Raw genomic sequence first — 24,525 nt, forward strand, 5'->3', positions numbered from 1 at the left:
TCCAGCTCTCCTGAAGCCCCTTCAGGTACTTCCTGGAAGGCAGCTTTAAGCCCTCCCTGCAGCCTTCTCTTCTGCAGGCGGCACAGCCCCAACTCTCTCAGCCTGTTCCCGTAGGAGAGGTTCTCCAGCCCTCTGAGTATCTTGGTGGCCTTCTCTGGACCCACTCCAGGAAGTCCATGCCTCTCTTGTTTCGGGAGCCTCAGAACTACAGGTACTTCACCAGACAGAATCACCTCTCTCGACCTGCTGGCCATGCTACTTTTGATGCATGTCCTTCAACATAGCATCTCTGCCTCTGAAACACCTCCAGGGATGACCTTCTTGGGCAGCCTGTTCGAGTCTCTGAGAACACTTGCCATGAAGAAGTTTCTTCTACTGTCCAACCTAAACCTCCCCTGGTGCAACTTGAGGCCATTTCCTCTTGTCTTATCATTTGTTGCATACAAAGCCTAACTCCACTTCACTGCAACCTCCTCTCAGGTTGCTGGAGAGACCAATGAGGTCTCCCCTCATCCTTCTCTTCTCCATTCTAAACAACCCCAGCTACCTCAGCTGCTCCTCCCCAGCCCTCTTTTCCAGACCCTTCCCCAGCTTTGCTAGTCTTTCTACAATTAAGCTGTCTCGAGATATAAAACCAGTATTCAGATACCATCTCACATTCATCCCATAACATTTCAGACTAATTCCTTCCTGGACATTACAGAAATAAAAGAAGACGAAAAAAACAACCAGGAATGGAGATAAGAAGGAAGTGATAAGAAATGCATTTTTCATCTGACTGAATTCCAATACACATTCGACTGTGACTAAGGTCACTCATTACATCTGGGTATGCTTTGCTCTTCGTCTGGCATGATGTCTGTTCAGCTTTACACCTTTACCATGTCAGTTCATCTGTTTCATTAATCTATCTGCTGAAGAAAATCAAATCTTGCTTTCATTTAGCTTCAATCTTGAGCGCAGAAAGAGAAATGTCTCCTTAAAATCTCTGTGTTTTGTTCAGATTCTTTCTTGAACTGGCAGCCAATCACAAATGAGGGCCCCCAGGGAGCAATACTGGGCCCAGTGATTTTTAATATCTTCAAGAGTGATCTCGATGTTAGGAGGAGGCAGCCTTGATAACTGAGGATGCGGAGAAGGCAGAGTTGCTGAATGCCTTCTTTGCTTCAGTCTGAACTCCCCTATGTACTCAAAACCTGGATGGAGGAGAGGAAGCCTGGAGGAGGGAATGTTCCCCACTGGTCACTGCAGACTGGGTTAGTGATCAATTGCACAAAGTGAACATTCACAAGTCCACGGGCCCTGATGAGATGTACCCAAGCATACTGAGAGAACTGGCTGAGGTTATCGCTCTGCCACTCTCCATCATCTTTGCTAAATGGTGGCAGATAGGAGAGGTGCCTGAGGACTGAAGGAGAGCCAATGGCACTCCAGTCTTCAAAAAGGGCAAGAAAGAGGTTCTAGAAAACTGCAGACCAGTCAGCCTCACCTCCATCCCTGCAAAAATGATGGAGCAGCTCCTGTTGGAGGGCATCTCAAGGCACTTGGAAGAGAATAAGGTTATCAGGAGTAGTCAGCATGGACTTACCAAGGAGAAGTCATGCTCGACTAATCTGATAGAATTCTGTGATGCCATAACTGAGTGAGTAGATTCAGGGAGACCAGTGGGTGTAGTCTATCTCAGCAAGGCCTTTGACACCATCTCCCATAATGAGAGAGCAAGCTCAGGAAGTGTGGGATGGAAGAGTGGACAGTGAGGTGGATTAGGAACTGGTTAAAAGACAGAGTTCAAAGAGTAGTGATCAATGGTGCTAGGTCTAGCTGGAGAGCTGTAACCAGTGGCCAAGAAGGCCAATGGGATCCTGGGGTGTATTAAGAAGAGTGTGTCCAGCAGATCAAGGGAGGTTCTCCTTCCCCTCTACTCTGTCCACATCTTGAATACTGTGTTCAGTTTTGGGCTCCCCAGTTTAGGAAGGACAGGGATCTGCTGGAAAAGGTCCAGTGGAGGGCTACAAGGATGATTAGGGGACTGGAGCACTGCCTTATGAGGAGAGGCTGAGGGACCTGGGACTTCTTAGTCTGGAAAAGAGAAGACTTAGAGGGAATTTAATAAATGTTTATAAACATCTGAGGGCTACTCAGGATGGGGGGGACAGGCTCTGCTCACTTGTTCCCTGTGACAGGACAAGCAGCAATGGGTGTAAGTTGCAGCACAAGAGGTTCTGCCTCAACACAAGGGGGAACTTCTTTCCTGTAAGGGTCACAGAGCACTGGAAGAGGGTCCTCAGAGAGGTTGTGGAGTCTCCTTCTCTGGCCTGTCTGGATCTGTTCTTCTGTGATCTGTGCTAGATTGTGTGGTCCTGCTCTGGCAGAAGGGTTGGACTCGATGATCTCCTTGGGTCCCTTCCAACCCTTAATATCCTGTGATCAAGAGCATCCTGATGAAGTTTGCTGATGCCACCAAGATGAGTGGGGAGGCTGACACTCCAGAAGGGAGAACCATCTTCCAAGAAGACCTGGACAGGCTAAAGAAGTAAGACACCAAGAACCTTATCAAGTTCAGTGTGGACAACTACAGGGTCTTGCAACTGGGAATGCAGAAGCCAGAAGCACAGTTCAGACTGGGATCCACTCACCTGGAAAGCAGTCATGTGGAGAGGGTCTTGGTGAACAACAAACTCAGCACAAGTGAACGATGTACTGCAGGGGCAAAGAAAGTCAACAGGATGCTGGTGGTACCAACAAGAGCATCACCAGAAGAGATAAAGAAGTCTTTGTCCTACCCTACTCAGCACTGGTCACACCACACCTGGAGCACTGCTTCCAGTTTTGGTCCCTGCTGTAAAAAAGAGATGTGGACAAGCTAGAAAGTGTGGAGAAAAGGGCCCCAAGTATAGTCAGGGGCCTGGCAGCCCTACCATGTGAGGAGAGGCTGACAGAGCTGTTTTTTTTTCAGCCTGAGAAAGAGAAGGGTAAAGGGAGACCTTGCAGTCATGGACCAGGACTTAAAGGTTGGCCACCAGGAGGATGGAGATCCCCTTTTCACAAGGAGTTCCATGGAAAAGACACGGTGATGAGGACAAGTTTCTGCTGGGCAGATTTCCATCAGACTGCAGAAGAAAATGTTTCCTCATGTGAACAGTCAGACACTGGAATCATCTCCCAAGAAAAGTAATGGACTCTCTTACACTAGGCAGGGGCCTGGACGAGCTCATTTCAACTACACCATCACCCAGAAAGGTTGGAGCAGATGATCCTTGAAGTCCCTTCCAGCCTGGCATTCTGTGACTGATTCTGTATTCCTTTCTGTGCCTTGTTATGTCCATCAGACTGCTTCTGAGTTCTTAATCTTTTAGGGTTTAGTTTCTTTGCAGTAAACCTAACATAGCACCCACAAGTGAGAAACAAGCACTGCTCAGAAACATGTATCCAGAAGGACCTTCACAGGCTTGAGAAGAGGGCCAGTGAGAACTGCATGAGGCTTAACGAGTTGAAGTGCAAAGTTCTGCAACTGGGTTGGGCCAACCCCAGTTGCCCAAGGACAGAGGCTGTGACCATAGGCCCTTATAGTCCTGGATGAGAACTGAGGCACTGAATTACAGACTCCTGCATTCATAGAACTGTTCTGTTCTGGTTGAAAAAGACCTTTCAAAGTACTGAGTCCAAGTTAACTCAACACTGCCAGGTCACCACTAAGCCAAGGCCCCGAGCACAACATCTGCATAGCTCTGAAAGCTCTGAAAGTCCTCCACCACTGACCGGGGCAGCCTGAGGCAGGACTTGACCCCCATCAAGGAGAAGATATTGTTCTTCATGTCCAACCAAAACCTCCCCTGGGGAAGCCTGAGGCTGTTTCATTTCGCTCTGTCACTGTTGCTTGGGAGGAGAGACCAACGCTCACCTCACTGCAACCTTCTTTCAGGGAGCTGTGGAGAGCAATGAGGTCTTCCCTCAGCTGCTCCTCCCCAGCCCTGTTCTTCAGACTCTTTCTCAGCTTTGCTGCCCTTCTCTGGACCCACTCCAGCCCCTCAATGACCTTCTTGGAGTGAGGGACCCAAAACTGAAGGCAGGGTTCTAGGTGCAGCCTCACTAGTGCCAGGACAGAGGGACAGGCCTTGCCCGGCTGGTCCGGGCCAGCAAGTAGTAGAAATCAGAGGAAATGGGTGCAGATGAAACCTCAAAACATCCTCACTCCCTTGGCATGAAGAAGGATGATGAAGGTGACACATACCTGACACAGACATCACCACAGACACGACAGTATCAACATCTCCATGCCAACTGGTAAAGACAACTTACATTTTGTCAGACTTCTCACTAGCAGCAGCCCACAAAACCAGAGAGAGTAACTCACAGAACCTCAGACTGGTTTGGGTTGGAAGGGACCTGAAAGATCATGCAGGTCCAAACCCCTGCCATGGGCAGAGGCACCTCCTCCAGCCCAGGCTGCAAAAGGCCTCATCCAACCTGGCCCTGCACACCTCCAGAGAGGGCACATCCACAGTCCCTGTGGGAGGAGATGCCACTCAACGTGGCTGACCTCATATGATTGGCTGCCTGCCTGCCCCGGGCCCCGCCCCCACCCCTGCCACGCCCAGCCCTGTCCCTCCCTCCCCTCTCCCCCCTCTTTTTTCCCCTCCTTATTTTCCTGTGCCATACACCTGTGCCAGTGTCTCCCCACCCTCACTGCCAAGAATTTCCTTCTCCTCCCCAGGCTCAATCTCCTTTCTTCCAGCTCAAAGCCATTCTCTCTCCCCCTGGCACTCCCAGTCCTTATCCCAAGTCCCTCCCCAGCTCTCCTGGAGTCCCTCCAGGTGCTGGAAGGCTCCTCTAAAGCCTCTCTGGAGCCTTCTCTGCAGGCTGAACACCCCCAGCTCTCCCAGCCTGTCCCCATAGGTCCCCAGAGCACCTCTACTCTTTGCCACCAGATGTGTTTTCCACAAATCATCCAAGTTTTCTTTTCAGAAAGGAGCAGGAGTGAAGTTTCTTCTCCAGGCAAGAATGTGTGTATCTCCGGTGCCTTCAGCCACCTGCACCCGCCCTTGCCCCTATCATTAAATCCCTCTAAGCCTCGATGTTGAGCACTGGAAGCAGGGTAACGATTCTTGCTCACCTTGCAGATGAATAACAAAGCACTCAGACACTGCAGTGAGAGAGACCACAAAAGCAACAGCACCATTTGCTGGAAAGCAGCCCTCTGGAGAAGGAACTAGGACAAGCAGCTATCCACGGGAAAGCAATGTGCCGTTTTGGCCAAGAAGGCCAATGGGATCCTGGGGTGCATTAAGAGGACCACGGCCACCAGACTGAGGTAGGTTCCCCTTCCACTCTGCTCTGCCATCATGAGACCTCATCTGGAATGTTCTGTTCAGTTTTGGGCTCCCCAGTTCAGGAGGGCAGGGATCTACTGGGTAGAGTCCAAGGAAGGGCTACAAAGACGATTAAGGGGCTGCAGCACTGCCCTATGAGGAGTGGCTGAGGGACCTGGGCCTTTGTGATCTGGTGAAGACTAAGAGGGGATCTGCTCAATGTTGATAAATATCTGAGGGCTGGTGGTCAGGAGGGAGGGGACAGCCTCTGTTCACTTGTGCCCTGTGACAGAACAAGGGGCAATGGATGTAAACGACAGTGCAGGAAGTTCCACCTCAGCAGGAGGAAGTTCCTCACTGGAAGGTTCACAGAGCACTGGAACAGGCTCCTCTGAGAGATTGTGAAATCTTCTTCTCTGGAGGTTCTCAAGCCCTGTCTGGATGTGTTCCTGTGTGACCTGCTCTGGACTCTATGGTCCTACTCGGGCAGGGGGGTTGGACTCAAAGATCTCCAGAGGTCTTTCCGAGCCCTAACATCCTGTGATCCTGTGACTTGTCACCTCCCTGATGGCAGCTCTGGAAAACAATTCACTGTTAGACTGAATCACAGAATCACAGACTGGTTTGGGCTGTGTGAGACCTTCAAGAGCACCCAGTTCCAACCCCCTGCCAGGGGCAAGGACACCTCCCACTAGCCCAGGTGGCTCAAGGTCACTGCTCTCAATTGATTGCAAGTTCTGAAGAATCTCAGGTTGTTTCCATAGAGGAAGATCAAGGCACGGAGGACAAAACACAATGAAACAAGAAATTATAAGGGCTGTGTTTTTTGAAAGCAATGTCACCTTTCACTGTTCTGTGTCTTCAAAGTCCTAAACTCCAGGTTATCCAAACTAATGAACACCAAAACACAGCTTGAAACCCACTTGGGAAGAGCTCTGTGCAGTAGTGGCTTTGAAAGATGGTAAAACAGGCATCACTTTCATCATGATAAAGGACAGTACTTTGCTACCCAAGCCAACAACACCATTCTGAAACAGGGATGCAGTTGCTGGGGGTCCAGCCCAGCAACACCCTTAAACTTGTGGATGACACCAGGAGAAGGAGATCACTGAATTTCTCACCTCCCTGAGAAGGTGTCCTCTTCTTGAGGCATGGAGCAATGGACACATACTGGAACTCAGGAGGTTCCACCTCAACAGGAGGAGTAACTTCTTTACTGTGAGAGTGCTGAAGCCCTGGAGCAGGCTGTCCAGAGGGGTTGTAGAGTCTCATTCTCTTGAGACTTTCAAGACCCATCTGGGTATGTTCCTGTGTGATCTGCCCTAGAAGACCCTGCTTTGGCAGAAATGTTGGAATCCAGAGGTCCCTTCCAACCCCTAATGTTCTGTGATTCTATGATTTTGTGATTCTTGAGTGATGCCTTCTGGGCTCTCCATCATCCAGTCAGTCCTAACAACCGGTCCCCTCAGCCCTCATGCTGAGAGCTTCCTCAAAAGCCATTGAGATCTTCTCTTGCACACCAGCAAAGGGACAAAGGCAGTATGTATGGGCTGAGAAATGCTATGCAGAGTGCTCAGATGAATGCTTGGATGAAAAGATATGGTACTGAGCACAAAACATTGCAGCATCTCCCACCACTGTGGGAGAAAGTCTTTTTTTGGTCTCCTTGGTTTTTTTTTCATTTCCAGAAGGCAGAGGATGATGTATTGTTGCAATAACGAATGTTTAGCCAATTTGGTTTATGAAACTTTATTAAAAGGGATGACAAATCAGTTCTGAGGAAGGCAAGACAGGTCTTGCAGCTCTCAGCTATGAGAAATGTAACAGTAAGCCATGGACCTGCAGAACTGAGTAATGTGTCTTTGAAATGTGCATCCTCTGTTAAGGCAAATAAGCAAACATTCTTTCTGCAGGATCCACCTGCACATCTCAGCTGGCTTGGCTTTGGAAACAAACAGCTGAAAAGGTTCTTTACTCACATTGAGAAATAATAAACTGTGATTAACTACAGCCTGATGTAGTCACCTGAGCAATGCCTTGCTCACTTGCCTGAGAGAGTGGGACAACTTCTTTCAGCTGTTTCACTTAGACAACAGCAGTGTTGCTTTCTCCTGAAAACTCTACAACTTTGTGAGCTGCATCCAAATTCACAGATTTGACTCTAGCATTCAACAGGAAAAATAACACCTGGAAGAGGTTTATAGCATTGCTTGACAGAAATCCAGCATGGTGTGGGGTGGAAGTGACCTCTGGACATCATCCAGTCCAGCCCACGGAAAGCAGAAGAAAGCCAAGCAGTTTGGGGTGTCAGTGCTGGTAATGGGCATATGAGAGTCATGTGAAATAAAAACAAACAATCTCACTGGTAATGGGATCCCAGAATCTCAGCATCGTGAGGGTGGAAGGGACCTCTACAGATCATCCAGTCCAGCAAACCTGCTAAAGCAGGGGCACCCACAGCAGCTTGCCCAAGATCACAATGGACAGATGGGGTTTGAATCTCTCCAGATAAAGAGACTCCACAGCCTCTCTGGGCAGCCTGCTCCAGCCCTCCAGCACCCTCACATCAAACAAGTTTCTCCTCCTGTTCAGATGGAACCTCCTAGGTTCCAGTACGCTCCAGTGTCCCTTGTCCCGTCACTGGGCACCACTGACCAGAGCCCGGCCCCATCCTCTTGCCTCTCACAGCCCCTTCAGCTCTTGCTGAGCATTGATCAGATCCCCTATGGGGATGCTCTTCACCAGACTCAACAGCCTCAGGGCTCTCAGCCTTTGCTCCTCACAGATGCTTCAGAACTCTCAGCATCTTCACAGACACCATTGGACTCTTTCCAATAGTCCTCTGTCTCTCTTGAACTGGGCAATCTAGAAGTTCCTGAATTAGCATTTCAAATTAATGAGGTCTTGTTCAGACTGGCATGACAAGGAGGAAACACTTTCCAGGTAATGAAAAGGCAGCAACTTCAGTGCTGTAGCAAGGTCCAATCAGAAAGGCACAAGCCCTCAACGCAGAAGTGACAGGTGCTATGTTCCTGCCAGATGAAGAACTTTCATTAACATGACAGAACCTTTTCCTTAATTCCACAGAATGGAGACACCTCCACTGCTGATGAATGTCTATCACAGGCATGTTTAGCAGCAGGGAAGTGTTTCAGGCTGTGCAGCCTTGAGCTCGGGCAATGCCACCAAGCTTGAGGTCTGCAACCGAAACCACAACACAGCATCTCAGTATGGTGGTGGTAGTTAGAAGAGACCTCTGGAATTTATCCAGTCCAACTTCCCTGATAAAGCAGGGCACTTGCAGCAGCTTGCCCAGGTGTACAATGGCCAGAGAGGTTTGAATCTCTCCAGAGAAGGACATTCCACAACCTCTCTTGGCAGCCTGTGCCAGGGCTCTGCCACACTCAAAGTAAAGAACTTCCTTTTCATGTGTAGATGGAACTTCCCAGGTTACTTCTTGTTCTTTTCACTGGGCACCATCAATAAGAGTCTGGCCCCCCCTTCCTAACAGATAGAGAACATCTCTTAGATATGTATAAACAATGAGCAGGTCCCCTCTCAGGTTGCTCTTCTCCAGGTTCAACAGCCCCAGGGCACTCAGGCTTTTCTCATATGAGAGATATTCTACTCCACTCAGCATCGTAGTGGCCTCGTTCTGGGCTCTCTCCAGTGACTCTTCGTCCTAATTGCATTTTAATATCTGAAGGGGACCTACAGGTAGGCTGGGGAGGCACTGTTCAGAAGGGCCTGTGGGGTTAGGATGAGGGGCAATGGTTTGGAACTGGAGTAGGACAGAGTTAAGTTGGACATTAGGTGAAATTTCTGCACCATGAAGGTGGTGAAATAAAGAACGGGTTGCCCAGAGATGTGTTGGAGGCTACATGCCTGGACCTACTGAAAGTCAAGCTTGATGGGGTCCTGATCAACCTGCTCTTGTTGGAGATGTCCTTGCTGACTGCAGGAGGGTTGGACAAGATGCCCTTTGAGAGTCCCTTCCAATCCAATGCCATTTGTCTCTCTTGAGCTGGGAAGCCCAGAACTGGACACAGTATTCCAGGAAAGGCCTCACCAGTGCAGAGCAGAGAAGGAGGAAAACCTCTCCCTTGACCTGCTGGCCACAGAAGTAGTTCACACCACTCCCTGCTCATCTACCCATCCAACTAATGCTACCAACACTGTGATGCAACTGGAGTGAATAATTTACATGAGCTAAACTGCCTGTACCAGTTCCCCTGCACCTTGACTAATGCCTCTGTTTTTCCCTGCCTACTGACAGCATCCATCTTCTGAATTTCTTATTAATTACTCCTGCCCACGTGAAGTATTCCTGTAGATGGAATCAAACACACTTCACTGAGACAGTGACTTTCATACTCAAATCTGAAAAATCAAACAGTAAAAAATAAACAACAGCTTTACTGAGCACACAGAAATCTTTACATTCCTCCAGCCTTGCCCCTGCAGGGCACAGAGGAGCACAGAAAGCCAGGCTGAAGATTGGCTACACTGCCAGGCTGAGAGTGGTGGAATCAGCAGCAGAAGGTCCAGCTGGGGGCCAGTCACCACCAGTGTACCCCAAGGGGACAGTCTGCTTAGTATCATCTCTCATCAGCTGGAAGACTGAGCAGGGCATGGCCTTCATTGTGCACCTGGCCAGCACACCAAATGGTCACAGGAACATCCAGAGGGACCTGGATAATCTGGAGAAAATGGGAGGTGACAAGTCCTGTCCCCAGAGATGCACCACATCAGTAGACACTGGGGACTGATCAGCTAGAAAGCAGCTCTGCAATTAACAATGTCCTAATGGACACCAAGGTGACCATGAGTCAGCAACCTGTTCTTGTAGCAAAGGTGACCAAAGGCTTCTTGTGCTCTAGCGGGAGGTGTCCCTGACCATGGCAGGGAGTTGGAACTAGATGATCTTTAAGATCTCTTCCAACCTAAACTCGTCTGTAATTCAATGATTCCATAAATCTATGAATCTATGAGGCAGAGCATTGCCAAAGGTCCAGGGAGGTGATTCTGCCTCTCTGCTCAGCAGTGGTGAGGCCACATCTGTACTGGTGTGTCTGGGATCTTCAGTTTATTTAAGAAGAGGAAGTAAAAACAAAAAAGAAAAGAAAACAATAACAAACCAAACCACCACCACCACCAAAAAACTCCAAAATTAAAACCCAAACAAACAAATAAAAAAAACCACAAACTACCAAAAAATCCCAAACCAACCAAGACATGGAGCTACTTGTCAATGTGAAACTAATGATTGGACTTGATGATCTTGAAGGTCTTTTCCAGTCTAAGAAATTCTGTGATTCTGTGATACTGTAGTGAGTCCAGGAAAAGGCCACAAAGATGATGGAAGGATTGGAGTGTCTGTCCATTGAGAGAGGCCGAGACAGCTCAGACTGCTCCACCTGGAGAATGGAAGGCTTGGGGAGGATCTTACTTTTGGATATAAATAGCAGAGTGGGTCTTGTACAGAATCTGGAACCAGGCTATTCTCAGGAGGGAAGGGGCTACCTGCACAAACTGAGACAGAGAAAACTTTATTTGAACACAAGCCAAAAAGGGTTTGACTGTCAGGATGGTCACACATTGCCCCAGCTTGCTTAGAGAAGCTGTGGAGTCTCAGTTCTCGGAGACCACCAAAACCTAACTGGACACACTCGTGGGCAAGAAGCTCCAACAAGGTGGGAGAAATTACCTCAGTAGGACCCTGCCAATCTCAGCCACTTGTGTTTCTCTGCAAACCCTCTATTATTACCTGAAAATGCAAAAAGAGAAGAGCTGCTTGGGGACCCACTGATTAGAATCTCATTTTTCCAGACACTTCAAGTTAATGAAGCTGAGGGCAATGAAGCTGGTGAAGGGCCTAGAGAATAAATCTTATGAGGAGTGACTAAAAGAGCTGGCGAAAGCTTAGTTTGAAAAAGAGGAGGCTGAGAGGAGACCTCATTGCTGTCTACAACTACCTGAAGGGATGTTGTGGAGACACTGCTGCTGGTCTCTTGTCACAGGTAATTGGAGACAGAACAAGGGGGAATACTCTCAAGCTGAGACTGGGTAGGTTTAGATTGGACAGAGTAGGTTTAGATTCGATGGAAAAAAGTTTTTCATGGAGAGAGTGGTCAGGCACTGGGAGCTGCCCAGAGAGGTGGTGGAGTCACCAACCCTGGATGTGTTTAAGAGTCGTTTGAATGTGGTGCTTAGGAATATGGCTTAAGGTGAATCTCGTAGAGTAGGGTTATAGGTTGGACTTGGTGATCCTGAGGGTTTCTTCCAACCTGAATGTTTCTATGATTCTGTGAACCTTCTTCCTATGTCTGTTGATGGAGTAATCCATGATAGTAAGTTAACTTAAGGAGCCATGTAACAAAGCACCCATTCCTAATATCCAATTTAAATCTTCTCTTCTCCAGTTTGAAGCCATCACCCCTCATCCTGTCACTGCAGGTCTTCTGCAGTGGACTTCATCAGTCTTCTCCAAGACATCAAAGATCTGACCACCAAGAAAGCTCTCCAGTCAATCCTCAGGACTTTTATACTTTTATACTAACCACAGCAGAGAAGCTGAAACTGGGACACAGCCACTAAACAGAAAGAGAGATGTAAAAGCTGTCAGAAGCAAGAAAAAATGCATAAAGATATTTCCTACAAATCAGTCCAGCAGATTCTAACTTTTGTACTAAAGTAGTCCTGTGTGCTTTAATTTCTGTGCCACCTTGGCCAAGGAAGGACTTCATAAATGACACTTTACTGTGTTGAGGTAAGGAAGGAGACAGCTGAGGCTTCTCCCTACCTCTGCTGTGGCATTTTCTCTTTTTCTAAAGTCTCAATCTCCCAGCTCAAAGCTGTTGTCCCTCATCCTGTCACTTCCAGCCCTTGTCCAAAGTCCCTACCCAGCTTCCCTGGAGCTCCTTCAGATATTGCAAGGCTGCTCTAAGGTCTCTCTGCAGCCTTCTCTTCTCCAGGCTGCACAGCCCCAAGTCTCCCAGACTGTCCCTGCAGCAGAGCTTCTCCAGCCCTCTGATCATCTTGATGGCCTTCTCTGGATCCACTTCATCAGACTGATGTCCTTGTGCTGGAGGCCCAAAATCGGAGGCAGTGCTGTAGGTGAGGTCTGAGCAGAGCACAACAGAGGGGCAGAATCCCCTACCTGTGCTGCTCTCTCCCTATTTTGGCTGCAGCCCAGCACACAGCTGCCTGCCAGTGACCAGTGCCAGATCACTTCCGGAGCCATGATGGTAGCAGTGAATTCCGAAGGCATCTCTGACATTTGGTTCTTCACTTTGAGGAGGTGCAGGATGTCAAGTCTCTCATCAAGAAAATTTTGAGTTCTTCTCCCTCAGAGGAAATGGTTCAAAGCTGCACCAGGGAAGGTTCAGGCTGGATTTCAGGAAATATTTCTTCACTGAAAGGGTCCTCAAGCATTGGAGTGGTCTGCTCAAGGAAGTGCTGGAGTCACCGTTCCTGGGAGTGCTGAAACAACAAGTAGACCTGGTCCTTAATGATATGATTCAGTGGTGACCCTTCAGTGCTGGTTCAAAGGCTGTGCTGGATGGTTTTATATAGGTCACTTCCAATGAGACGTGGAGTCGCCATCTCTGGAGGTGTTCAAGAAAAGCCTTAGTGCCACGGTCCAGTTGACTGGACAGGGCTGGGTGCTAGGTTGGACTAGATGATCTTGGAGGTCTCTTCCAACCTGGTTGATTCTTTTATTCTATGATTCTGTTAATACCAACTAAGAGGTTAGTACTGGGTGCCTCGTACCTGCCTGTGCCACACAGGGAGCTTGAACAGAAACATGGAATCACAGAACCAGTTTGCTTGGAAAAGACCTTTGAGTCCAACCATTCGCTGACTGTACCAAGACTGAAGCTAAACCATGTCCCTCAGCACCAAGTCTCTGTCTTGTTTAAACACTTCTGTGAGAACTCTATGAAGGAAGAAGTTTCTCCTAACGTTCAACATAAACCTCCCCTGGTGCAACTTAAGGGTGCTTACTGTTAGGGAGAAGTGATGCGCAGCTCAGGACTGTGCTTGCTGGTATCAGGCCAAGCACTTCGCTGAAGTATTCTCAGAACCCTTTGAGTGCTCCAGTGACTTCTGAAACCTGTGTGCACTTGTGGCAAAGCTCCAGTATCAGAATGAATGATCTTCTTTCCATTGCTATCCCTCAATTAATCCTTTAGATAATTCCTCCTGCACAGTGTGAGCAGCCTCACTGTAAAAATATAAAGGTAATTCACCATGAAAAATATTTTCTGTGGTGTATAGAAGAAGGGAATGAGCAGTTTCTCTTTTTAGTAGCTTGCATACCTTTTATTTTCCAAGACCTGCCCTGTGGTTGTCAGCATGGTTTTTTTCTTCATTTCCATAATGATTTCTTCCATACAATCAGAGAGCAAAATTTATCACGAGCTCCAGGGAAAGACTGGACCCAAGAGGTTTCAGTAATTGAGCAGACTGAGCAAAGCTTTGATTTGCAATGATAGCCATTTCCTAGCTGGAGAACACGAAGAGCAGATCCTTCTACTCATAAAAACGCATTCATGAGACTTCCCCAGGCTTCTCCCCAAAACCTGTGATGGATTCCTCAAGTCTTTGCCAGTACAAATCTTGAAGATGGACTGCTAGGGACAACACTACTTCAAATGTGTTTTTCAAAGCACAGCACATTTTATTCACTGGAAGGACTGCCAACTTGCATGGAAGAGAGCAGAGAGTGGACACCCTCCTGATGGCCTTGGAAAAGCATCACTCTAACAGGCTGCATTTTACAGCTTCATTTGTTCTTTGTGAGCAGGAAGGCACAGATCCAGTACAAACAATCTCAGGAAGAAATGCAGAGGTGGCTTTTTACTTATGAAAAGCCCAAATCTCATCAGACAAAAAGCTCACCCTGAACAAAAGAATCTTCTGAAGATGCAAATGCATAGATCTGCAGTTTTTCTTGTTTAGAAAGCAAACATTTCCTACCCCATGTCCAGCTTTCACCTCTCCTCATGCTCTAATTAGCCATTTAGCAAACAAGACTTAGAACAGATCAAAGGGCCAATACAGACAGTTTGTTTATTGCTCATATTTATGCTTGAACATGTAAAATTTTGCTAAAGAAACAGGAAAAATGGAGCAAGATGCTTGCTAAGATGTCAGTTAGTCCTAGAACACAACAAAAGTCATACTTCTTACAGCACCTAGGAATTTCCTGCAGCACCTACACTGCAGTCAGACCACATTCTCCAAATCCTCTTTATCTACCATACACTCATAGAATGGTTTGGGTCAGAAAGGGACCCGAAAGATAATCCAGTTCCAACTCCCTGCTGTAGGCAGGGACACCTCCCACTAGACCAGCTTGCTCAAGGCCTAATCCAACCTGTCTTTGAACACTTCCAATCTTGAAGCCCATAGGTAGGACATGATGATCCTAGATGTCTCCTCCAACCTGGTTAATTCTGTGATTCTCTGGGCAACCTGTTCCACTGTTCCACCACCTTCATAAGGAAGAATTTCTTCCTAAAACCTCATCTCAATCCAACTTCTTCCAGTCTGAAATCATTATCCTGGTTCTACACTCCAAGCCCTTGTCAAAGTCCCTCCCCAGTTCTTCTGTACTCCCCTTCAAATTCTGGAAAGTTGCTTTAAGGTGTCCACAGAGCCTTCGCTTCTCCAGGCTGAACCACCCCAACTCTCTTAGCCTGTTCCTACAGGGGAGGTGCTGCAGGCCTCTTATCACCTTTATGGCCCTCTTCTGGACCTACTCTAACAGCTCCATGTCCTTCTTATGTTGAGGGCATCTATCTTGGAGGATACCTTCTCTGGGGCTCGATACAAGCACAGACCTGCTCATTTACCCTGGACACTGACACACACATTCTGCCTCTGCAACCCAAAGCCAGCTACTGCCTTGCCTCGATTCATGTGGCATTGTCACAACTTAATCAAGCTTTTGGCATGCACAGTGTCATTTGAAAGGTGCAGGAGGTAGCTGTGCTGGTAAAAACTGCCCTTCATAACATCATTACCCAGAGGGAGAGAGAAACTGGCCCACACACAGAGTCTGAAATGAGGACTGCATGACTCCATGGATAACACCCCAAGGACCAGCTAAGAGGACTGCTGGTTCCAGCCCCTTTGCTGCTCTGTTCTGATCAGATCTCACCTGCAAGGCTGTGTCCATTTCTGCAGTCCCCAGCACAAGGACATGGGACTGCTGGAGCGGGTGTAGAGGAGGACACAAAGATGATCAGAGGACTGGAGAACCTCCCCGACGGAGACAGGCTGGGAGGACTGGGGCTGTTCAGCCTGGAGAAGAGAAGGCTGTAGGGAGACCTTACAGCTGCATTTCAAGATCTGAAGGGGACCTACAGGAAGACTTGGGAGGGATGGCTCAGAAGGGGCTGCGGGGAAAAGGTTTGGAACTGGAGCAGGGCAGAAGTAGGTCGGACACCAGGAGGAAGTTCTGTACAGCGGGGGTAGGGCGACCCTGGCACAGGCTGCCCAGATATGTTTTGGAGGCTGCATTTCTGAAGGCATTCAAGCTCAAACTTGATGAGGCCCTGAGCAGCCTGCTCTAGTTGGAAGTGTCCCTGATGCCTGCAGAGGAGTCAGACACGATGACCTTTGGCAGCCCCTTCCAACCTGAAGCATTTGGTAACTCTGAAGTTGCACCGAGTGAGACAAAAAGTCGCTTGCAAACTGCCACTTCCTCTCTATTTTTATGTCTCTTACAGCTTAGTTCAGAATCCATACAGGGAGAATCACAGAATGTTGGGCGTTGGGAGAGACCTCCAGAGATCATCAGAGGAGATTGGAAGTTGTCAGAATTACCTCTGGAAGTCACACCAGTGTCAATGAAGAGCAGGATCACGCTTTCGCTCTCGTGCTGCTTCTTCCCCCCTGACTTTAAGGAGATTGATTCCATTTAGCTTAGCACAATGGGGAAGAGTGAGAATTATTAATAACACGGTGTGACCAAGGACAGGTAATTCAAGAATGTTACTGAATTAGGTATTTCATAATTGCCTTTGGCATGCTCACAGAAATCACTTGCCCCCACATGAAACCTGACACTGTGGAGGGATGTGAGGCATGTGCTTCTTAAGGGAGAAAATAGAACTGGAGCTGTGTGAGAAACCTTGGGCTGCTGCAGATACTTTGAAGAAGTGTGACCTTCCCAGCCAAAGCCACTAATGCAGGCTGCACCTTCCAGTAAAACAAGTGATGAATTTAATAAAAATAGGAATCTGCCTTTTCAGTGATGACTCACTGATCTTAAAGGTCTTTTTCAAAGGAAATTACTCTGGTATTTACTAGATCTCTCAGTAAATAAACCTTATAGTAAACAATTCCTGCAATCTCCAGTTCTGAACAGATGACAACTCACAATGTTAGTCAGTTATTAATGATCCACTGATGTTAATTAGACCAAATTAAGAGCACTGCTTCCATTTCCCAGAGAATCACAGAACCATGGAATGCATCAAGTTGGAAGGGACCCCCAAAGGTCATCTTGTCCTATTCATTTGCAGTCAGCAAGGACATCTCCAACTACAGCAGGCAGCCCGGGGACACATTCAGTCTAACCTTCAGTGTCTTCAGGGAAGGGGCCTCAACCACAACCCTGGGCAACCTGTTCCAATGTCTCACCACCATCCTTGTGCAGAATTTACCCCTGATAATCTCCCCTGCTCCAGTTTCAAAGCATTGCTCACTGATCGATGCAGAATCACAGAATCCTAGAACAGCTCAGGCTGGAAGAGACCTCAGAGATCATTTACTCCAACCTCCCTGCCTTGAGCAGGGACACTCCTCTATTAGACTTAAGGCCTTATCCAACCTGGCATTCAATGCCCTCCAAGCTGAAGGCATCCACAGCCTCCCTGGGCAGTCTGTTTCAAAGTCTCAGCACTCTCACACTGAAGAACTTCCTCCTCAGCTCCATTCTAACCCTGCTCTCCCTCAGCTTCAAACTATTCCCCCTTGTCCTCTCTAGACACACGCAGGAAAAGTCTCTCTGCAGTCTTTCTGCAGGATCCCTGAAGCTACTGGAAGGCAACTCTAAGGTCTCCCCAGAGTCTTCTCCAGGCTGAACACTCCCAGCTCACTCAGCCTGTTTTCATAGCAGAGCTGCACCAGCTCTTGCATCACCTTTGTGGCCTCCTCTGGACTCTCTCCAGTAGCTGTTTGTCCTTCTTGTGCTGGGGACACCAGAACTGAAATCAGAATTGGAGGTGAGGTATCAGCATAGTAGAGTCAAGGGACAGAATTCTCTCTTGCCCTGCTGCCCACACTACTCTGGGTGCAGCCCAGCACACAGCTGCCTGCTGGGATGCAGGAGGGCACTGCTGCCTCCTGGGCAGTTCTCAGCAACCAACAAAACCAAGCCTCACAACACCCTGTCTAGCAAAAATACTTTACAAAAACTATCAGATCAAAGCAACAAAATGAGTTGTCTACCACCTGGTTTATTGTTTTCAACCACAAGGAGAAGATTCAAAACCAATTCCTTGCAACACTTCATGAAACAAGAGGAAACAGCCCTCTAAGTGCTTCCTCAATAATACACAGACCTGGGCACCACCATGCAGCCATTAGTGAGAGTCAACAATCAAGGAGGAGACATCTTGTCTATATTCCAAATATCACTGAGTATCTTCTTGGACGTGAAAGCTGAGTTGATTCCAAAGCTGTGGAGACAGGCAGGAAAGAGAAGGCAGCATCCTGATGGATTGATGACAACAATGACAACAGGCCATTCTAATGACTAGCTCCAACCTTTCATTAAAGCAAAATGAAGTGATTAAGAGGTTCAGCAATGGATCACAGTAAATTTAAGGACCTCAAGGTCCAGCCTTTCCAAACTTCATAGCATAGTTTGGCACAGAGCTGCAGTAAGATTGAAATCTTGATTCCAGATAGCCTTCCAGATAGCCAGGAGAAACCCTGTTTATGATTCCACACTGTGCAAGAGGCAAACTTTCTCCAGCAGAAGCCAAGCCTCATGTTTTGAGTCACATTTTATAGAATCGGCACAGTTCTGCAACCTGATTCTATGCAAAAAAAGGAGTTTCATCTTCAAAACATTTGAGAAGGTAGAGAAGAAAAAGCCACAGAATGAGACAAGGCAAACACAGGAATTTTATATCCTGTAGGAGGTGAGGCCAGAACAGCCCTGCGGCAATCAAGCCTCAGTAGTTCAAAATTTGTCCATGAGCAACACTGGGCCCCATCTGGAGTCCAAAGTCCAGTTCTGGGTTCCTCAGTTCAAGAGAGACAAGGATATACTGGAGAGACAAGGATATACAAAGACGTCAAGGGTCCTGGAGCATCTCTGTGAGGAGCAAAGGCTGAGAGCCCTGGGGCTGAGAGCCTGCAGAAGGGCAGCCCCAGAGGGGATCTGATCAATGTGCAGCAAGAGCTAAAGGGACTGTGGAGGGCAAGAGGAGGGGCCAGGCTCTGCTCAGTGGTGCCCAGTGACAGGACAAGGTGCAAGGGGCACAAACTGGAACCTAGGAGGAGAAATTTGGGTGCTGGAGGCCTGGAACAGGCTCCCTAGAGAGGTTGTGGAGTCTCCTTCTCTGGAGAGATTGCAAACCCCTCCTGGCCATTGTGACCCTGGGCAGGCTGCTGTGGGTGCCTCTGCTTTAGCAGGGTGACAGGCCTGGATGACCTCCAGAGGTCTGCACTGTAGATCTCCAGATCTACACTGTTACTGTGTGCAATATAACGTCACACTCCTGTCAGAGGGCAGGTGGTGATGACAGTAAAAATGCACACAACCATTTTCAAGCACAGCCTGGAGGGGTGGTTGTGACTTGCCTACATGACCCTCCTGTCTGATCAGACCCTGCTCAGCTGGGTGATGCTTTACCAGGAAATGTTTCTGATGTCTTTTGCAACCCACTGCACTTCCCAGTAAAGCACCACCTATCTGAGCAGTGCCTGACCTTCCAGAAGGAGTTCTGCCACTACCTTCAGCACCAGCTATGAACTGCACACCAACATATCCATGGATTGTCCAGCTCTTAAGGTACAAAATTAAACAGTGAATGAATGGGAAGTTTTTTTTTGTTCTGGGATTTCCTGTCCTCCTTAGGGAGCAGGAGAGACCAAGTGAACTGCACTGCCTTCAGACTCCTCTTCCCTCTCCTTGCCCAATGCCTTTTGAAGCCTCACTGACTCCACACCTTTAAGGTTTAATACTGTTGCAGTGAAGGGTCTTTGCAAACCTAAACAATTCTATGACACTTCTTGTTGGTTGCTCCTTCCAGAAGCTGCCTCTTCTCCTGGGTCAGGGCTGCGGCCAATAGCCACCACTTCAGATGTAGGGTTGAGTAGATGTGGCTGCTCCCTGCCAAGCTCTGTCAGGTATTCTCAAATCTGTTTGACTCTTCACAAAGGTCCTGAGACATCTTTGACTAGGAACTCATGTTCATCAGCCTTGTCCAAGAAGTCCTCAGTCACCATCAGAAAAGAGAAGCTAGAACCTGGGTTAAAACGGTTGTGAGATACCTGGGTGGTGATGGTGCTGCAAAGAACTTTCCCAACGTGCGTTTGTTGATACAGCAACAGCTGGCAGCTGTTTGTGCTGCCAGTCATGAGATTGAGGGGCTGGACCATGTCCAGAGAAGGGCAACAAAGCTGGGGAAGAGTCTGGAGCATGGAAGTGGTGAGGAGCAGCTGAGGGACCTGAGGGTGTTCATCTTGGAGAAGAGGAGGCTGAGGAAAAACCTCATTGTTCTCTAGAACTCCCTGCAAGGAGGTTTGAGTGAGGTGGAGGTTGGTCTCTTCTCCCAGGACACAGGCAATAGCAGGAGAGGAAATGGCCTGAAGTTGGGCCATGAGGAGCAATTTCTTCCCAGAAAGAGCTGTCAAGTCCTGGAACAGGCTGCCCAGGGAGGTGGTGGAGTCCCTATCACTGGAGATGCTCAAGAAACATGTGGACATGGCAGTTGTGGACGCGGTTTAGTGGCCATGGTGGTGTTGGGTTGACAGTTGGACTCCATGACCTTAGAGGGCTTTTCCAACCCAAACAATTCTATGTCTCCAGCAGAAGGAGGGCACAGAGCTGCTGGAGTCAGTCTAGAGGAGGTCACAAAGGTGATCCAAGGACTGGAGCACCTCTGCTGTGAGGACAGGCTGGAGTCATTCAGCCTGGAAAAGAGAAGACTGCAGGAGAACCTTAGCGCTGCCTGTCAGTAGCTGAAGGGATCCTGCAGGAATGCTGCAGAGGGACTTTTCCTAAGGTTGTCTAGAGACAGGACAAGGGGAAATGGTTTGAAGCTGAGGGAGAGCAGGGTTAGACTAGATTCAAAGAAGTTCTTCAGTGTGAGCGTGTTGAGACTCTGGAAAAGGCTGCCCAGGGAGGCTGTGAATGCCTCCTGCCTGGAGGTGTCCAAGGCCAGGTTGGATGAGGCCTTGAGCAGCTGAGTCTAGTTGAGAGGTGTTTCTGCCCAAGGCAGGAAGGTTGGAGTAGATGATTTCTGAGGTTCTTTCCAATCTGAGCCATTCTGTGATCATGTTTGATGTCAGTGTTCACACAGTACACCAACAGAAAGATTGACACTGATCCTTTATGAAGTGTTTGACACCATTCTTTATTCTCTGGCACTTAAAGAACGAACAGACAGTTGGGTGATAGCCAAAGCACAGCAGAGACATCAAATACAACATCAACAACCTGCTGCTGAGAGCAAGTGCTTGTTTGCCAGCAAAGGAAGGGATGAGAATCAGAAAAAAAAAACCAGCCTTTAGTCATCTACCAGCTCTCAAGAAACCCTCTGGCTTTAGCAAATCATTTGTTACCTGACCATGCACTTGCTGACTTCTTGCTGACTTTCAGAGCCATCAGCTTTTACCAAGGAAAGATTCCAAGGAAAGCTTTCACACTTGGATGCTCTACCTAATGCCCAACTCAAGCTCAGGTGGAAGCCTTTTGATTTTTGACTTGGTTCTGTTGTACCTTCACCTTTTGCTCACTAACCACTGCTCCACTTATGCTGTGAGATGTAAGACATCTCACAGCATAAGACTGGGATAAAAGTTACAAAAAAGTAACCCACAACATCTGTTATCACCCAGTTCAGTGAACACTCTGCTGCACTTTATAATTTCACAGAATCACAGAACTGTTTGGGTCAGAAAATCCCTCAAGATCACTCAGTCCAACCATCAACCCAACACCAACATGGCCACTAAACCATGGCCCCGAGTGCCATGGCCACACCTTGCTGGAACAACTGCAGGAATGGTGACTCCACCACCAACTTGAGCAGCCTGTTGCAATCCATGACCACTTCTGCAGCAACGAAATTGTTCCTCATGGCCAACCTCAACCTCTCCTGCAGAATTTCAGGCCATTTCCTCTCTTTCTGTCACCTGAGAAGAGCCTCACCCCCACCTCACTGTAACCTCCTTTCGGACAGCTGTAGAGAGCAATGAGGTCGCTCCTCAGCCTCCTCTTCTCCACACTAAACATCTCTAGCTCCCTCAGCTGATCCTCCCCATATTTCTTCTCCAGACCTTTCCCCACCTTTGTTACACTTTTCTGGATCTGCTCCAGCCCCTCAATGTCCTTCTTGGAGTGAGGGACCCAAAACTGAACACAGGATTCAAGGTGCAGCCACAACAGTACCCAGTCCAGGGGCACAATCCCTGCTCTGCTCCTGCTGCCCATACCATTGCTGATTCAGGTGCTGGTGCCCTTCTCAGCCACCTGGGCACTGCTGGCTCATTTCCAGTTGCTGTTACCCAGCATCCTCGAGGTCTTTTCTGATGGGCACTTTCCAGCCACTCTGCCCCCAGCCCGAAGACTTCATAGGGTTATCATGACCCAAGGGCAGGACCCAGCACTTAGCCTTGTTCAACCTCATCTCCTTGGCCTCAGCCCATGGATTCAGCCTGGCCAGGTCACTGCACAGCCTTCCTAACCTCCAGCAGATCAACACTGCCACCCAACTGAATGTCACATCCAAACTTACTGAGAGTTTCTCAAACCCCTCACCCAGATCATTGATGAAGACATTAAAAAGAACTGGCCCAGCACTGAGCCATGGGGAACACCACTGGTGAGAGAAAACACCTGTGCACATTGGAGAGAACCTTCACAGTTATGGAACAAACACACAATGGTTCTGTAAGATTTTTGCTAAGGGTGATCTTTTGGGTTTTTTTTAATCAGAATATCCAGAAATGAATGCTCTGCCACAGCAGGAAGCTGCAATGTTGCACTATACATTAAAACTTCTAATGTGCCTCAGAAGCTTGCTCATGATCTGCTATTCTTTCCACTGACTTTTATATCCTAAGTGACTAAGCAGGCAGAGATAGTATATTTAATACTCTTCAGAGGCACAGTCTGAAGTGATGCATCTGTTCCTAGTGACAATCAACCCAGATCTCTGCGTCACTCCTTGACCAAAATAGTTCTGAAAGGAGAAGAAGCCTCCCAGAAGCAGTTTCAGATCTCTGTATGAAGGCCACTTGAAGTATGGCAGTGGCAGGGCAAGAAAGGGGCTGGCAATACCTAGAAGATCTGCAGAAGTCTATGACATGAAGCAGCAGCTGTAGATTGCACTGAAAGCAGGCAAAGCAGATATTGGTTCTGGGCTATCCATTTCAAGAAAGACAGGGACTTGCAGCAGAGGGGACAGCATAGGGCTACAAAGATGCTGAGGGGAATGGAACATCTCTACAAGAATGAAAGGCTGAGAGCCCTGGGGCTGTTTAGTCTAGAGAAGAGCTGTCTGAGGGGAGATCTGATGAATGCTGATTCAAGGCTGGGTGTCAGGAGGATGTGGCCAGGCTTATTTCAGCAGTGCCCACTCACAGGACAGGAGGTAACTGGCACAAACCGGAACATGAGGACTTCCACCTGAACATGAGGAAGAACTTGGGCAATTTGAGGGTGATGGAAGCCTGGAGCAGGCTGCCCAGAGAGGTGCCAGAGCCTCCATCTGTGGAGATACTGCAAACCCACTCTGTGACCTACTCTAGGTGACTGCTTGGCAGGGAGGTTGGACTGGACGATCTCTAGAGGTCCCTTCAAATCTCTACCATTCTGTGGTTCTTTGTGATTCTGTGGTTTCCCAAATGTCCTCATGTCTGGAATGTAAGTATCAATAACAAAAGACTTTAAAATGAAACATTTTAGTTCCTTTTTGTACCATGCTCACAGCATGCAGACTCCACTTAAATGAACAGTTTAGAGTCCATATTGTTTAGTCCACTGGCCAAGGAATGGAGACCCTCTGTCAGAACAGGTCTAGATGAGGCCCCAAAGACGGTCAAAGGGCTGGAGAACCTCCCTTATGGAACAGGCTGGGGGAATTGTGGCTGTTAAACCTGGAGAGGAGAAGGCTCCAGGGAGACCTTAGAGCAGCCTTGCAGTATCTCTAAAGGGGCTCCAGGAGAGCTGGAGAGCGACTCTGGACAAGGACTGGGAGTGCCAGGACAAGGGACAATGGCTTTGAGCTTGGGGAAGATTGAGACTAGAGAGGAGGAAGAAATTGTTGAGTGATGGGGAGATGCTGGCACAGGTTGCTGAGGGAAATTGTGGCTGCCCCCTCCCTGAAGGTGTTGAAGGCCAGGCTAGATGAGGCTTTGAGCAACCTGGGCTGGTGGGAGGTGTCCCTGCCCATGGCATGGGGGCTGGAACTGGACGATCTTTAAGGTCCTTTCCAGCCTAAGCAATTCTTTGATTCTATGAACTACACAACACAAGCTTTGGGCTCAGAAGATTAATACCTGTCTTGATACCAGCTGTGCATTCTGATTTCATTAAGAAAAAAAAAGTAACATTTCAAAGCAGAGGAGAAGGTAATTATGAAAATTAATCACTGTGCCCCTGATTTGCAGTCACTGAAGAAGGATTCAGCAGTCTGCCTCACAGATGGATAGAGCACATAGGGCGTACAACTGAAATGAAGCACAACACAATCATCCACCACCACCTTTTGCATGGATGAAAGAAGCAGCCAATATCTGATTCCTTTGTTTCACAAAGCCTTGGTTGGGGTTATCTGGCTGCAGTCATCTGCACACATTTGGTGGGTTATGAGTTGGCTTTATGATCGCTTTCAAACAGTGATGGTCGTTAGCATCACAGAATCACAGAATGGTCTGGGTCTGACCTCCAGAGGTCATCCAGTCCAACTTGCCAGCTTGATCTCTATGTGGAGAGCACTGATGAGTGGTGTTCCTCAAGGGT

The 24,525-nt window shown here is 48.2% G+C and overlaps 1 protein-coding gene across 2 annotated transcripts in view; it reads right to left on the bottom strand.

The window, feature by feature from the left end:
* The window catches only part of MCTP1 (multiple C2 and transmembrane domain containing 1), a 411,441-nt gene that overhangs the window by 290,025 nt on the left and 96,891 nt on the right, over positions 1-24,525 (bottom strand). The window lies entirely within an intron of this gene.

Source organism: Pogoniulus pusillus, chromosome Z, assembly GCF_015220805.1.
Source record: "Pogoniulus pusillus isolate bPogPus1 chromosome Z, bPogPus1.pri, whole genome shotgun sequence".
Taxonomy (NCBI): domain Eukaryota; kingdom Metazoa; phylum Chordata; class Aves; order Piciformes; family Lybiidae; genus Pogoniulus; species Pogoniulus pusillus.